The sequence below is a fragment of the Primulina eburnea genome, chromosome 8 (assembly GCF_022965805.1).
Source record: "Primulina eburnea isolate SZY01 chromosome 8, ASM2296580v1, whole genome shotgun sequence".
Lineage (NCBI taxonomy): Eukaryota > Viridiplantae > Streptophyta > Magnoliopsida > Lamiales > Gesneriaceae > Primulina > Primulina eburnea.
Window position 1 is genome coordinate 22,204,830 of NC_133108.1, and position 15,088 is coordinate 22,219,917.

The 15,088-nt window shown below is 40.0% G+C and overlaps 2 long non-coding RNA genes across 3 annotated transcripts in view; both read right to left on the reverse strand.

Annotated features, from left to right (window-relative positions):
• Positions 1-2,245: 2,245 nt before the first annotated feature.
• Positions 2,246-5,365, reverse strand: LOC140837836 (uncharacterized). The gene is made up of 2 exons (XR_012119477.1): positions 4,564-5,365; positions 2,246-2,445 (listed from the first exon to the last, which is right to left on the reverse strand). It is a non-coding gene; the product is annotated as an uncharacterized lncRNA (long non-coding RNA).
• A 4,841-nt stretch (positions 5,366-10,206) lies between these two features.
• Positions 10,207-15,088, reverse strand: part of LOC140839338 (uncharacterized) — a 61,074-nt gene continuing 56,192 nt past the window's right edge. Inside the window, exons 1-2 of one of the 2 annotated variants that reach the window (XR_012119693.1) lie at positions 12,525-13,316; positions 10,207-10,406 (exon numbers count right to left, since the gene is read on the reverse strand). This is a non-coding gene — a long non-coding RNA (uncharacterized lncRNA). Of the gene's footprint in view, positions 10,407-12,524; positions 13,317-15,088 lie in introns of those variants that run through there. The other variant, XR_012119694.1, reaches the window with a different exon arrangement.

Below are 15,088 nucleotides of genomic sequence, written 5' to 3' on the forward strand. Positions count from 1 at the left end.
GTAAAACCAAACTAACATTTAAATGGTAACAAGAAATTAATATTACGATATATTCATATAAAATAAATCAAGGTATTCACTTTAAATGGTTTGTAATATCAAACTAACATTTAAATGGTTCCAAAAATTTAGTGTAACATATAGCAACAATAAATCAAAACTCCCACTTATAAGTAGGATGTAATAATGCTTAAAGAAATAAATAAAACATAAACAATAAATAGTAATTAAATAATATAAAACATAGATTCTTTGTGGGGCCATTAGCTCCTAATCGTTATATCAATGTAATTTGATAAAGGTTAATTAATTTTAGCGGAAAAAATTAAAATTTTCTTTACAATAAGCTCAAAATATCTTGTTTGAATATTAAAAATAGTATTTCATTTCATATCACAAAATATGTCCACACAAAATCAAAACCAATCACATATAAACAACTCTTATTCTTGGGACATACCCCGGTATATTGATACATATATACACTGGGAAAAACATAAAACCTCAGCTCAACTGTGATTTCCTCCAGAAACACCCTCTCCGGTCTCTTGATATCCTGGAGTACCTGTCATTATCCATATACAAAGACAGCAACAGCCCCATCTGGGGTGAGCAAAGCTCAGTCTGAAACAACCACAATATATACCACAAGTATCTAAACAATGATATATGATATGCAATGCATGTATGTCATGGAGGTATCGGGTCAAATGCTCATGATCCACTGAGCACACATGTCAGAATCAAAAAAATCGCTATCAAATCAATGCTCGACCTGACACACCGACCTCAATCAGGGATACTCGTATGATAACGTCAACAAAGTGCTATCAAATCCCAAATATCAATCAATCACCGGGGCCACAAATGACTATGCTTTAAGGGCCACATAATGCCAAACATAGCATCGTGTTCACAAACCCAAGAATCAAATCCAATCATATCAAGGTATCCAAATATCCAAAGATCATAGCTCAACGTGTATGTCATGTATGCCACATCAACTCAAAAAATAAGGGATATAGACATATATTCTCAATCAAATCAATCAACATATATCATATGATATAGATACACGTCGTATGTTACTCTGTCACAACATACCTCAATTCTTCGTTCCAGTCGATGTAGCTTGAAGATATGAGTATAAAAATCTATCTACATCAATAACATATTCATTTCAATCAATATATCATTCAAAATCAACAATATAAGTTTCAAATATCTTTTGAAACTTTGAAATTACATATCAAATTGAAATCATAACATAATTCAATTCCGCCTTCAAAACTTAGTTTCTTGTCGGTTATTCTACCGCATATATAATCAAAATTAATAACAAATGACAAGTAATTCTTCAATCTCAACCCAACGATAAAAATTCCCTAATTATAATAAATTGAGAATAATTCAAAATAACATCACTATAATCATTTGTTCTTCGTTAAAATTATACATTATTCAACAATCTTCAATTTCTATATGATTTAAAAATTTATCGGATTTATTCCAAAAATCAACGAATTTCAAACACCATCAAAAATATAAAATTTATACCTCAATTCGAAGACCTCGTGTCAACAATCTCAGAACTGAAGTTGATTCGTCGATTGATAAACCGATAAGTTGCAATATCGAAAAGAAAATTCGAAAACCCTATTTCTTTTCCTCTTTCTCCTCTCGACTCTCTCTCATGTGGAAGATGAATTCAATTCATTCTTTACGTTTAAAATTTATCTTCTTTTTTATTTTTAATTTTATATTATGTTAATAATATTAAATAATATTAATTTTATTATTTAATAATAACTTTCATGTGTTCGAAAGCCACTAAAGAAAAGTTTGGTAAAACAATGCCACGTATCAGATTCTTCTTTTATTTCAAGCCTCAGATGGTATCAGAGCCATGAAATTAGTCTGGTTAATAATTTAACACATTTATTCAAATGAATATTTTCAGTGTGAAAGAAACCGTTCAAAACAATTTAAATGAAGAATATGATTTACCTGAAAATTTAGATTTATTGAATAAATAAACTATTCCTAAAATAGAATCTAAAATGATTTATAAATTAGGAACATTTGAAAGAATTGGTTTCAAACAAGTAGTAAAAACTACAGAATCTTCGCTAACTCTTCGTAATGAAGATGTAAAGTCCCAAAAATCCTTACTTTGAAAATTTGCGGAAAATTTAAAATTTTCTTTTTAAAAGAACTTAAACGGTCTCATTCATAAAATCACAGGTGAATCAAGTTCAATGTTTCAAATTATTGCAGCGGAATAAAAATAAAGTTGCCAAAAATAACTACTTAAAATTTGTCCAACGACTGATAAAAATTATTAGCGGAAAAATAACAACTGCTGCACTGAGGTCCTCGGGTGCCACTACTGCCGACCCAAGCTGGCTCACTGGTCCCCGTCCTCGGCCCTGGCCTCATCAATACCTACAACAATCAAGTCTAGTGAGCCTAAAGACTCAGCATGCATATATCGCAGGTAACGAGTAAAATCTGAAGTAAAATATGCATGGGATAAAATATCATGTCATGAGACGTGCTGAAAGTAATCTGTACTGATGCTGAAAATAATCTGTACTGATGCTGAAAATAATCTGTACTGAGCAATTATAATACGTGCATAACTGAACTGATAATCATAGTAAAAACGTTTGCTCCTTGGAGCCCTGTACTGAAATAACTGGTAAAATTTTCTGTTGAGATTATGTTTTACGCCTGTGGCCACTGCACTAAGCTGAACTGATCGGTAACTGACTACCGGGGAGCCTGAAACTGAGCTGGCGGTCACTGAAGACCCGATGGTACCATCCTGAACTGATAGGTCACTGGCGACCTGATGGTACCAACCTGAACTGAGCGGTCACTGGCGACCGTATAAATAATGCTCCCACATAGTGAATGAACCACAAGCCATATCGCATAAATCTCAAAAATAATCATTTTCTGTTTTCATGCACGTAAAATAATTAACTGGCGATAATGAAAATATCCTGTAATTTTACCAACTGGAGTGGGTTGGATCGTCCCCCAGGCTCGCTGCAACCTAAAGGTGCCATGAAAATATGCAATAGCTTAAACTTGACCAACTATGCAATTTACGTTCAAAAGATGCGGTTATGACGTCTAATGACTTCGTATTTAATCGTGACTCCGAACCAACCCGAACCAACACTGAACCGACATATAGTCATGATTAAAATACGCTGAAAGTAATGAAATAATGCTCCCAAAATTATGATGGTCGAAATCTAGGTGGAATGGAGGCCAAAACAAGAAACGCTCTTTCGAGAGTCAATTTGGCACATCGCACCGTAAATTCTCGTACGACTTCAAAAATGATCCGAATGACAAACGGCCAAAAACATGACCTTCCTAACTTAAAGTAGCACTGTCCAGTCCAAGGCCATAGGCTAAAAGCCGACCGAGAACTCGAACAAGCCTCTGAACCGACACAGCAACTTGCTGTAAAATTTTCCAGCAGCTGCGCAAATTGGCACATCGCACTGTAAATTCTCGTACGACTTCAAAAATGATTCGAATGACAAACGGCCAAAAACATGACCTTCCTAACTTAAAGGGCACTGTTTAGTCCAAGGCCATAGGCTAAAAGCCGACCAAGAACTCGAACGAGCCTCTGAACCGACACAGCAACTTGCTGTCCAAAAATACAGCAGCTGCGCACTTGTTTTCCTTGTGTCGTTTTCGAGTCCGCCGGCCATTGGGGCTTACACCACTGACCAGAGACCCTTACCAACATCCCAAGGAATGATTTGAACCATGGCTAAGGGCACAAGACCAGCCACAATTCGCACCAATCCAGCAAACATCAGAAAAGATTCACCCGAGAGCACAAATTCTGCGCGTCGGACATTGTTCTTGTTTTGTTGTCACGGATCGTTCCATTGGCCATTTGATTGACCATGGCACAATCTAGACATATAGGGGCATGGTATGAACCGTGGCTAAGGGCCATAGGCCAACCAAGATCCATACCAAACCACCAAACTCGAAATACATATGCTGTCCAAAAACTGAAGGGCCGAGAGGGGAGGGGCTGTTGTGATGTTTTAATTAAAAACCGAGGAGTCATGGACCAAGCCACCAAAATGGAGACTTAGTCATGTCTTAGACATGCTAGGGGAGTGATCCAACCATGGCTAAGAGCCCTTAGAGCAGCCAAGATCAGATCCAACCCTCAAGACAAGAAACTGAAATTTTTCGAACACCATTTCCTGCACCTATGGGGAACTTGCTGTCATTTCGGTTTCCAGCAAGGGTGGGGGCTAAATGAATGGACCAACATGGTCCTAATACATCCTATTACATGTCTAGGAACAGCCTTGAGAGCCTGGAGTCGAATCATAACCTGAAATCCACAACACAAAGCAAACCATGAAGCTGCCCAAGAAAAACCGAAAAATCTTCATGCATTTTCTTTTGACAAATTTGATATGTGTTCGGTTTTTGCATGATGAAATCTGATCATGTACTGAAAAATACTTGATAATATGACTTGATTGAGGTTTAGAAAAAGTATATACATGCCTTGGATTCGTTTCGAAAGAAAACGAAAAGATGAGACGATCCGGCGCGGAGGAGATGGAGCGATTTCTTTTCTTGCTACCTTGCTGGATTTTTCTCCCTTGCTCTAGCTATGAGGGTCACGAAATTTCCCCTCTCAAACTCTCTGAATTTCAGTGGGGAGGGGTGTGATGGAGTGGTTATGGAGGTGGGGAGAAAAATGGTTGGAAAGGTGAGAGGCAAGATCCACAAATATAGGATCTCAACTCAAGACTAAGTCCCACACTCCTTAAAATTTGCACATGCTTGTCAAATCTCCTTGGGAATGCCTTGACCGATGTATTGTATGGTATCCAAGGCTAGGATCATGCTTAATAACTAACTAATTAAGGTTTGGTTAATAATTGAAAAGATTAGCATGCTAAAAATTTACATGGAATGGCCAAATGTGGGTTGGCAAAAATAATTGTCTAGGTACTAAGGGGTGGCCGAAATTTCACTTCTAAAAAATGGATGGGGAGTGTTGTTTATCTAGTCAACTAATAATCCTTAAAGGCCTTACTAATCCTTTAATTAATTTAGTGAGCTAACCTTTTAATTATGCAACTTAAATGGGCTTATTTCTTAATCACCTCAAGCAACTTAAATTAAATCCTCACACCTCCCTTATTAACTTAAATGAACTTACTTGCTAGTTAAATTAACTCCCGGAAATAATTCTCGAATCTTAAATCCTATCTCAAAACTCCAACTCCAGTCCGGCCTCACTGAAATAACTGAAATGCTAAAAATCAACTACTGAGATGAAATAATAAAATAATTAACTTCAAAGAAGTGCATTTAAAATAATCATGCAATGGAGTCAATTAAATTTAAAAATCTAGAATTATGCATGGTTTAAACGTAGACTGATTTTCGGGTTCTACAATCCTTCCCCCCTTAAAAGAAATTTCGTCCTCGAAATTAGAACTCACCGAATAACTCGGGGTAACGATCTCTCATCTCCGGCTCAGACTCCCATGTAGCTTCCTCCTCAGAATGATTGAGCCATTTGACTTTGACTCGCTTAACCAGCTTGTTCCGAAGCTTTTTCTCCTGTCTGTCTAGGATCTGCACTGGTCTCTCCTCATAAGATAGGTTCGGAGTAAGCTGCAACGGCTCAAAGTTCAAGACATGCGAAGGATTTGCCATATACTTCCTCAGCATAGAGACGTGGAAGACATTGTGTACTCCGGCCAAATTCGGCGGAAGAGCAACACGATAAGCTAGCGTTCCAACTCTGTCAAGGATCTCAAATGGTCCAATGAATCTCGGACTGAGCTTCCCTTTCTTCCCAAATCTCATGACACCCTTCATAGGTGCCACTTTCACAAAGACATGATCGCCCACTGCAAACTCTAAGTCTCTCCTCCGCTGATCAGCATAACTTTTCTGTCGGCTCTGAGCAGTCCTCATCCTATCACGGATCTTGACTACTACATCTGCTGCCTGCTGAACAATCTCTGGACCCAACTCTGCTCTCTCTCCTACTTCATCCCAATGAACAGGAGATCTGCACTTGCGGCCATACAGTGCTTCATACGGAGCCATACCAATAGAAGATTGGAAACTATTGTTATAGGTGAACTCTACAAATGGCAAGTTCGACTCCCAACTCCCTGAGAAGTCAATCACACAAGCACGAAGAAGATCCTCTAAGATCTGAATAACACGCTCTGACTGTCCATCTGTCTGCGGATGAAAGGCTGTGCTAAACAGCAACTTCGTACCCATAGTCGAATGCAAGCTCTTCCAAAATGAGGAAGTGAATCTGGGATCTCTGTCGGATACTATAGAAACTGGAATACCATGAAGTCGGACTATCTCTCGGATATAAAGCTCTGCATACTGAATCATGGTGAATGTCGTCTTAATAGGCAGAAAGTGCGCTGATTTGGTAAGACGATCTACAATCACCCAAATGGCATTTGATCCTCTGACTGACTTCGGCAAACCGATCACGAAGTCCATGGTAACATTCTCCCACTTCCACTCGGGAATGGGAAGAGGCTTGAGCAAACCTGCTGGTCTCTGATGTTCGGCCTTCACTAACTGACAAGTCAGACACTCGGACACAAACCGTCTGATGTCTCTTTTCATACCCGGCCACCAATACAATAACTGCATATCCTTGTACATCTTCGTACTCCCAGGGTGAATGGAGTACGGGGACGTATGGGCCTCTGATAAGATGTCTGCTCGGATAGAATCACTGCTAGGAACCCATATCCTGTCTCGGTATCTCACAATACCGTCGCTGACTGAATATAAGACACTGCCCTTGGCCTCATCTCTTTTCTTCCACTGTGCCAATTGCTCATCTGCTGACTGACCGCTGCGAATACGGTCAAGAAGAGAGGACTGAATCGTCAAGGTAGATAGACGAGGAACTCTACCGCGAGGATAAGTCTCAAGATCAAACTTATGTATCTCAATCTGAAGAGGTTTCTGAATCGTCAGGTGAGCCATCACTGCGACTTTCCTGCTCAAAGCATCCGCAACTACATTAGCCTTACCCGGGTGGTAGCTAATGTCACAATCGTAGTCTTTCACAAGCTCCAACCAACGCCTCTGACGCATGTTCAGCTCCTTCTGCGTAAAGAAATACTTGAGGCTCTTGTGGTCGGTAAAGATCTGGCATTTCTCTCCATACAGATAGTGCCTCCAAATCTTCAAGGCAAAAACTACAGCCGCTAACTCCAGATCATGGGTAGGGTAGTTCTTCTCATGGACCTTCAGCTGTCGAGAAGCATACGCTATCACTTTCCCATGCTGCATCAGAACTGCACCTAAACCAAGCTTCGAAGCATCTGTGTAAAGGACAAACTCACCGGGTCCTGCTGGCATGGCCAATATTGGTGCTGAGATAAGAGCTTGCTTCAAAGTATCGAAGCTCTTCTGACACTCCTTGCTCCACACAAATTTCACATTTTTCTTGGTCAGTGCTGTGAGTGGAACGGCAATGGAGGAGAATCCCTGAATGAATTTCCTGTAATATCCTGCCAGCCCAAGAAAACTGCGGATCTCGGATGCATTCTGAGGCACAACCCAATCTCGGACTGCTGCAACTTTTGCGGGGTCTACCTCAATACCACTGCTAGAAACAATGTGGCCCAAGAACGCCACCTTCTCTAACCAGAATTCGCACTTGCTGAACTTTGCGAATAACTTGTGTTTCTGCAAGGTCTGCAACACTGTGGTCAAATGTCTGCTGTGATCCTCTTGACTCTTGGAGTAGACAAGAATGTCGTCTATGAACACTATCACAAACTGGTCAAGATACGGCTGAAATACGCGATTCATGAGATCCATGAAGATCGCTGGAGCATTTGTCATCTCAACCTCAACTGATGATAACCAGAACGCAGATCTATCTTAGAGAAAATCGAAGCTCCCTGCAATTGGTCAAACAGATCCTCAATCCTCGGCAGTGGGTATTTGTTCTTAACTGTAACCCTGTTCAACTCCCGATAGTCAATGCAAAGCCTCATGGAGCCATCCTTCTTCTTTACAAATAAGACTGGCGCGCCCCATGGTGAAAAGCTCGGGCGAATGAATTCCTTGTCGAGAAGTTCCTGAATCTGCTTCTTAAGCTCTGCCATCTCTGTCGGTGCAAGTCGGTATGGCGCTTTGGATATCGGAGCCGTACCTGGCATAAGCTCAATGGAAAACTCCACCTCTCTCTCGGGTGGCATACCAGAGACGTCTTCGGGAAAAACGTCTAAGAAGTCTCTGACAATCGGAACATCTGAGGCTGACTGGCTGGGTTCCTCGGGGACAGATAAAAAGGTCGCTAGAAATGCTCGACACCCTCTATGCATGAGTTTCCTAGCCTGAACATATAGAATAATGCGCGGTAACGAAAAGTACCTGTCCGGCTCAAATAAGAACTGCTCCATTCCAGGTGGTCGGACAAGAATAGATCTCCGCTGGAAGTCTATCAACACTCTGTTCTTCAGTAGCCAGTCCATTCCTAGGATGATGTCAAATTCCGGCATCGGTAGCACAATCAGATCCGCATAAACAAGATTACCGTGCAGCTCAAGGTCTATATCTCTGATAACATTGGTAGCTGCCATCTCCTCGCCTGACGGCAACACTACTGAAAAGGCTATGTCTAGCCCAATGGTCTTGATCTTGAGAAAGTTTGCGAAGACCTCCGAAATGAACGAGTGCGTGGCCCCTGAATCTATCAAGGCCTTGGTAGCTGAGCCGGCTATGAAAATTCTTCCTGTCAACAACATGGTCTCCGGGTTGGTTTCTGCGGCATGGAGCGCAAAAACCCTGCCCTGAGTAGGCAGATTCCACTGAGGGCACTGCAGCAACATGTGGTCTGGGCTGCCACACTTGAAACACTTTCCTGAGCCAGACATACATGCTCCAGGATGACGACGTAAGCACCTGGGGCAGACTGGGTGCTCCTGAGTCCTCGGGGCTAAGCGTCCCTGCTGCTGCTGGCCTCTGTTCCTCGGCGGTCCATGGAAAGGCCTCTTGTTCTGCTGCTGATGCTGATGAGGAGGAGGGCGGTGGGGTACCTGGACTGGGCGCTTGCCCTGGCGATCCCTCTCGATGTCCCGCAGATCCTGCTCTGCGGCTAAGGCCTTGGAGACGGCAATCTCATAAGTGGCAGGGTCAGACACCCTAACATCCCGGCGCAAGATCGGTCGTAAACCCACTAGAAAGTGCATCAGCTTCGCTCTGGCATCATTCGCGATCAGGGGCACAAAGTGACAGCCCCTCTCGAACTTACGGATAAACTCCGTAACCGTCATATCCCCCTGTCTCAGGCTCATGAACTCTGTGGTCAGTCTGGTGCGGACCTCCTCAGAAAAATACTTGGAGTAGAAAACCTCCGTAAAGCGGTCCCAAGAAAGTGTAGCCAAAGTCAAGGCTACCGAAGCTCCTTCCCACCATAAGCGAGCGTCTCCAGTGAACAGGTAGGTGGCACATCGGACTCGGTCTGCGTCTCCTAGCTCCATAAACTCGAAAATGACCTCGAGAGATTTGATCCATCCCTCGGCAACCATGGGGTCGGACGTCCCAGAGAATTCCTTCGGACGCATCTTCATGAATCGCTCATAAACAGCCTCGGGTCCTGTCGGCCTGGCTGCGGCAGCGACAGCGGCATTGTTCCCCGCAAACTGTGCGAAGAACTGCGTCATCCCAGCTAGCATCTGGGCATTCATATCAGGCGGAGGGGGTGGAGGTAAGTCTTCCTCCCGCCTACGATCCTCACCGTACTCATGACAGCGCCTCGCGCCACCTCTCGGGCGCCCAACCTGGCGTCTAGGGGGCATACTGTTCCATACATAACCCGTACGTAACTAACATGCATAATTCCATAATTTATTTTAACTGAACACTGAAATACTGAAAATCTGGAAGCATGCTGACAAAATAATTCATGCTTTAAATAAAATGCTGAACAAAATGCTGAACTGTAAAACTTACAGACCGAAGACGTGGCTTCGTGAGTTTCTCGGAGTCAGTAGTAGTGTAACCCTTTACAAGAACATAGGCTCTGATACCAACTGTAAAGTCCCAAAAATCCTTACTTTGAAAATTTGCGGAAAATTTAAAATTTTCTTTTTAAAAGAACTTAAACGGTCTCATTCATAAAATCACAGGTGAATCAAGTTCAATGTTTCAAATTATTGCAGCGGAATAAAAATAAAGTTGCCAAAAATAACTACTTAAAATTTGTCCAACGACTGATAAAAATTATTAGCGGAAAAATAACAACTGCTGCACTGAGGTCCTCGGGTGCCACTACTGCCGACCCAAGCTGGCTCACTGGTCCCCGTCCTCGGCCCTGGCCTCATCAATACCTACAACAATCAAGTCTAGTGAGCCTAAAGACTCAGCATGCATATATCGCAGGTAACGAGTAAAATCTGAAGTAAAATATGCATGGGATAAAATATCATGTCATGAGACGTGCTGAAAGTAATCTGTACTGATGCTGAAAATAATCTGTACTGATGCTGAAAATAATCTGTACTGAGCAATTATAATACGTGCATAACTGAACTGATAATCATAGTAAAAACGTTTGCTCCTTGGAGCCCTGTACTGAAATAACTGGTAAAATTTTCTGTTGAGATTATGTTTTACGCCTGTGGCCACTGCACTAAGCTGAACTGATCGGTAACTGACTACCGGGGAGCCTGAAACTGAGCTGGCGGTCACTGAAGACCCGATGGTACCATCCTGAACTGATAGGTCACTGGCGACCTGATGGTACCAACCTGAACTGAGCGGTCACTGGCGACCGTATAAATAATGCTCCCACATAGTGAATGAACCACAAGCCATATCGCATAAATCTCAAAAATAATCATTTTCTGTTTTCATGCACGTAAAATAATTAACTGGCGATAATGAAAATATCCTGTAATTTTACCAACTGGAGTGGTTTGGATCGTCCCCCAGGCTCGCTGCAACCTAAAGGTGCCATGAAAATATGCAATAGCTTAAACTTGACCAACTATGCAATTTACGTTCAAAAGATGCGGTTATGACGTCTAATGACTTCGTATTTAATCGTGACTCCGAACCAACCCGAACCAACACTGAACCGACATATAGTCATGATTAAAATACGCTGAAAGTAATGAAATAATGCTCCCAAAATTATGATGGTCGAAATCTAGGTGGAATGGAGGCCAAAACAAGAAACGCTCTTTCGAGAGTCAATTTGGCACATCGCACCGTAAATTCTCGTACGACTTCAAAAATGATCCGAATGACAAACGGCCAAAAACATGACCTTCCTAACTTAAAGTAGCACTGTCCAGTCCAAGGCCATAGGCTAAAAGCCGACCGAGAACTCGAACAAGCCTCTGAACCGACACAGCAACTTGCTGTAAAATTTTCCAGCAGCTGCGCAAATTGGCACATCGCACTGTAAATTCTCGTACGACTTCAAAAATGATTCGAATGACAAACGGCCAAAAACATGACCTTCCTAACTTAAAGGGCACTGTTCAGTCCAAGGCCATAGGCTAAAAGCCGACCAAGAACTCGAACGAGCCTCTGAACCGACACAGCAACTTGCTGTCCAAAAATACAGCAGCTGCGCACTTGTTTTCCTTGTGTCGTTTTCGAGTCCGCCGGCCATTGGGGCTTACACCACTGACCAGAGACCCTTACCAACATCCCAAGGAATGATTTGAACCATGGCTAAGGGCACAAGACCAGCCACAATTCGCACCAATCCAGCAAACATCAGAAAAGATTCACCCGAGAGCACAAATTCTGCGCGTCGGACATTGTTCTTGTTTTGTTGTCACGGATCGTTCCATTGGCCATTTGATTGACCATGGCACAATCTAGACATATAGGGGCATGGTATGAACCGTGGCTAAGGGCCATAGGCCAACCAAGATCCATACCAAACCACCAAACTCGAAATACATATGCTGTCCAAAAACTGAAGGGCCGAGAGGGGAGGGGCTGTTGTGATGTTTTAATTAAAAACCGAGGAGTCATGGACCAAGCCACCAAAATGGAGACTTAGTCATGTCTTAGACATGCTAGGGGAGTGATCCAACCATGGCTAAGAGCCCTTAGAGCAGCCAAGATCAGATCCAACCCTCAAGACAAGAAACTGAAATTTTTCGAACACCATTTCCTGCACCTATGGGGAACTTGCTGTCATTTCGGTTTCCAGCAAGGGTGGGGGCTAAATGAATGGACCAACATGGTCCTAATACATCCTATTACATGTCTAGGAACAGCCTTGAGAGCCTGGAGTCGAATCATAACCTGAAATCCACAACACAAAGCAAACCATGAAGCTGCCCAAGAAAAACCGAAAAATCTTCATGCATTTTCTTTTGACAAATTTGATATGTGTTCGGTTTTTGCATGATGAAATCTGATCATGTACTGAAAAATACTTGATAATATGACTTGATTGAGGTTTAGAAAAAGTATATACATGCCTTGGATTCGTTTCGAAAGAAAACGAAAAGATGAGACGATCCGGCGCGGAGGAGATGGAGCGATTTCTTTTCTTGCTACCTTGCTGGATTTTTCTCCCTTGCTCTAGCTATGAGGGTCACGAAATTTCCCCTCTCAAACTCTCTGAATTTCAGTGGGGAGGGGTGTGATGGAGTGGTTATGGAGGTGGGGAGAAAAATGGTTGGAAAGGTGAGAGGCAAGATCCACAAATATAGGATCTCAACTCAAGACTAAGTCCCACACTCCTTAAAATTTGCACATGCTTGTCAAATCTCCTTGGGAATGCCTTGACCGATGTATTGTATGGTATCCAAGGCTAGGATCATGCTTAATAACTAACTAATTAAGGTTTGGTTAATAATTGAAAAGATTAGCATGCTAAAAATTTACATGGAATGGCCAAATGTGGGTTGGCAAAAATAATTGTCTAGGTACTAAGGGGTGGCCGAAATTTCACTTCTAAAAAATGGATGGGGAGTGTTGTTTATCTAGTCAACTAATAATCCTTAAAGGCCTTACTAATCCTTTAATTAATTTAGTGAGCTAACCTTTTAATTATGCAACTTAAATGGGCTTATTTCTTAATCACCTCAAGCAACTTAAATTAAATCCTCACACCTCCCTTATTAACTTAAATGAACTTACTTGCTAGTTAAATTAACTCCCGGAAATAATTCTCGAATCTTAAATCCTATCTCAAAACTCCAACTCCAGTCCGGCCTCACTGAAATAACTGAAATGCTAAAAATCAACTACTGAGATGAAATAATAAAATAATTAACTTCAAAGAAGTGCATTTAAAATAATCATGCAATGGAGTCAATTAAATTTAAAAATCTAGAATTATGCATGGTTTAAACGTAGACTGATTTTCGGGTTCTACAGAAGAAATGGTTATTAGATTATTGAATAATAAAGATATTTTACCTTATATGAAAAATTATAGATTTATTCATATAGGTTTAATACAAATAGCATTCAGACCTTTAATCTTAGAAGGTTTACCAGAAAGCTTTATAGCATTTTTAAGAGATGGTAGAAATTTGAATTGGAAACAATCCCTTATGGGATTAATTCAATCTAGTCTGGCACATGGTCCAGTATATTTTGATGTTTATCAAAATCTATCTTTATCTTTGTCTGATATAAATATTTATATTCTTTACCATTAAATGTTAAAACTCATCGTTATAATTATACTCCTGGTACAGAAGTAATATGTATCTGTTATCGTATTTATTATAGACCACTTTTTACACTGAATCCTATGTGTAAAAGAATAGATAAAAAATTAAATGAAACTATTCTTATAGAAACTAATTTTAATGGATCTAATATTACAAATCGTAGTTCTATAAAATGAGGAGAAATAGAATTCCAGAAAGCTGGATAATTGAACAAGATGTTCCTAGAAGTCCTATAATAAATAGGGATTTACAACAAGTTATACAAATTAATGAAGCATCTGTTCAAATACAATTCAATAATGAACAAAAATACGCTCTTCTAATTATGCTAAATTAAGATCTAGTCATTCTTTTATTTCTCCTTTGGATTATATTGTTGATATACCACAAACTTCTAGAGCATCTACTTCTCAAATAAGAGAAGATTTAGAATCTACTGATACAGTAGATGATTTAATTATAAATCAAAATAATATTGTTCATAAAAGTAGCTTTCAAAAAGTTAGAGAAACTGATACTGTTTCAGAGATGAATTTTAGTATTTAATGGATAGTAAATCAAAAATTGATTTTACTAAAGGATCTCTTGCAAGAGCAAAGATCAATAGAGAATTTTATTTACCCAAATGGAAATCTTTCAGAGATTGATATTTTAAAAGTTTCTTTGAAGAAAAATTTGAATTTATTTTTTCAGCATTTTATAAATATTATGAAAACCAAAATAAATTAATACATTTTGTTCCTTGGTTTTTCAAAACATTTATTATTGATTATATTTCTATACTTGAAAGAAATTATAAGCTTTCTTCAGGACAGATTTAAAAATCTGTTTATCCTCCCCAACAATCTTTTATTATAGAAAAGAATAATAAAATTTAAAATTTGTTGCTTTTTCAAAATTATTTAATAATGATATGTTACAAATAACTGTTAAACATATTAATCAGATAATTGAAAAACCAAATTATACAAATTTATATTTAACGATAATAGGAGAAGAAATAAATTCTGTTAGAATTAAAATTATTGTCGAGATGCTAAGGAAAAACCAGTAGATGTTGGATTAGTACAAAACCAGTAGAATCAGTAGACGTTGCAAAAAAAAAGTACTGGTATCACGCTAAAAAAAAGGCTCGAATAATTTCTTAGCTAAAACCAGAACGAGAAGGATACAAAATTCGAAATATACACTAACAGAATCTTGCGTATCTCAAGAATCTCGAAAAATACCGTTGATCTATTAACATGATAGCAGCATTTATTGCTTCACTAAATGCCATTAAATGCTTTACAAGAACATTTAAGACGGTATATCATTTTTGGTATGAACTGCAACTGATTACTTTTGATGTATTCTGC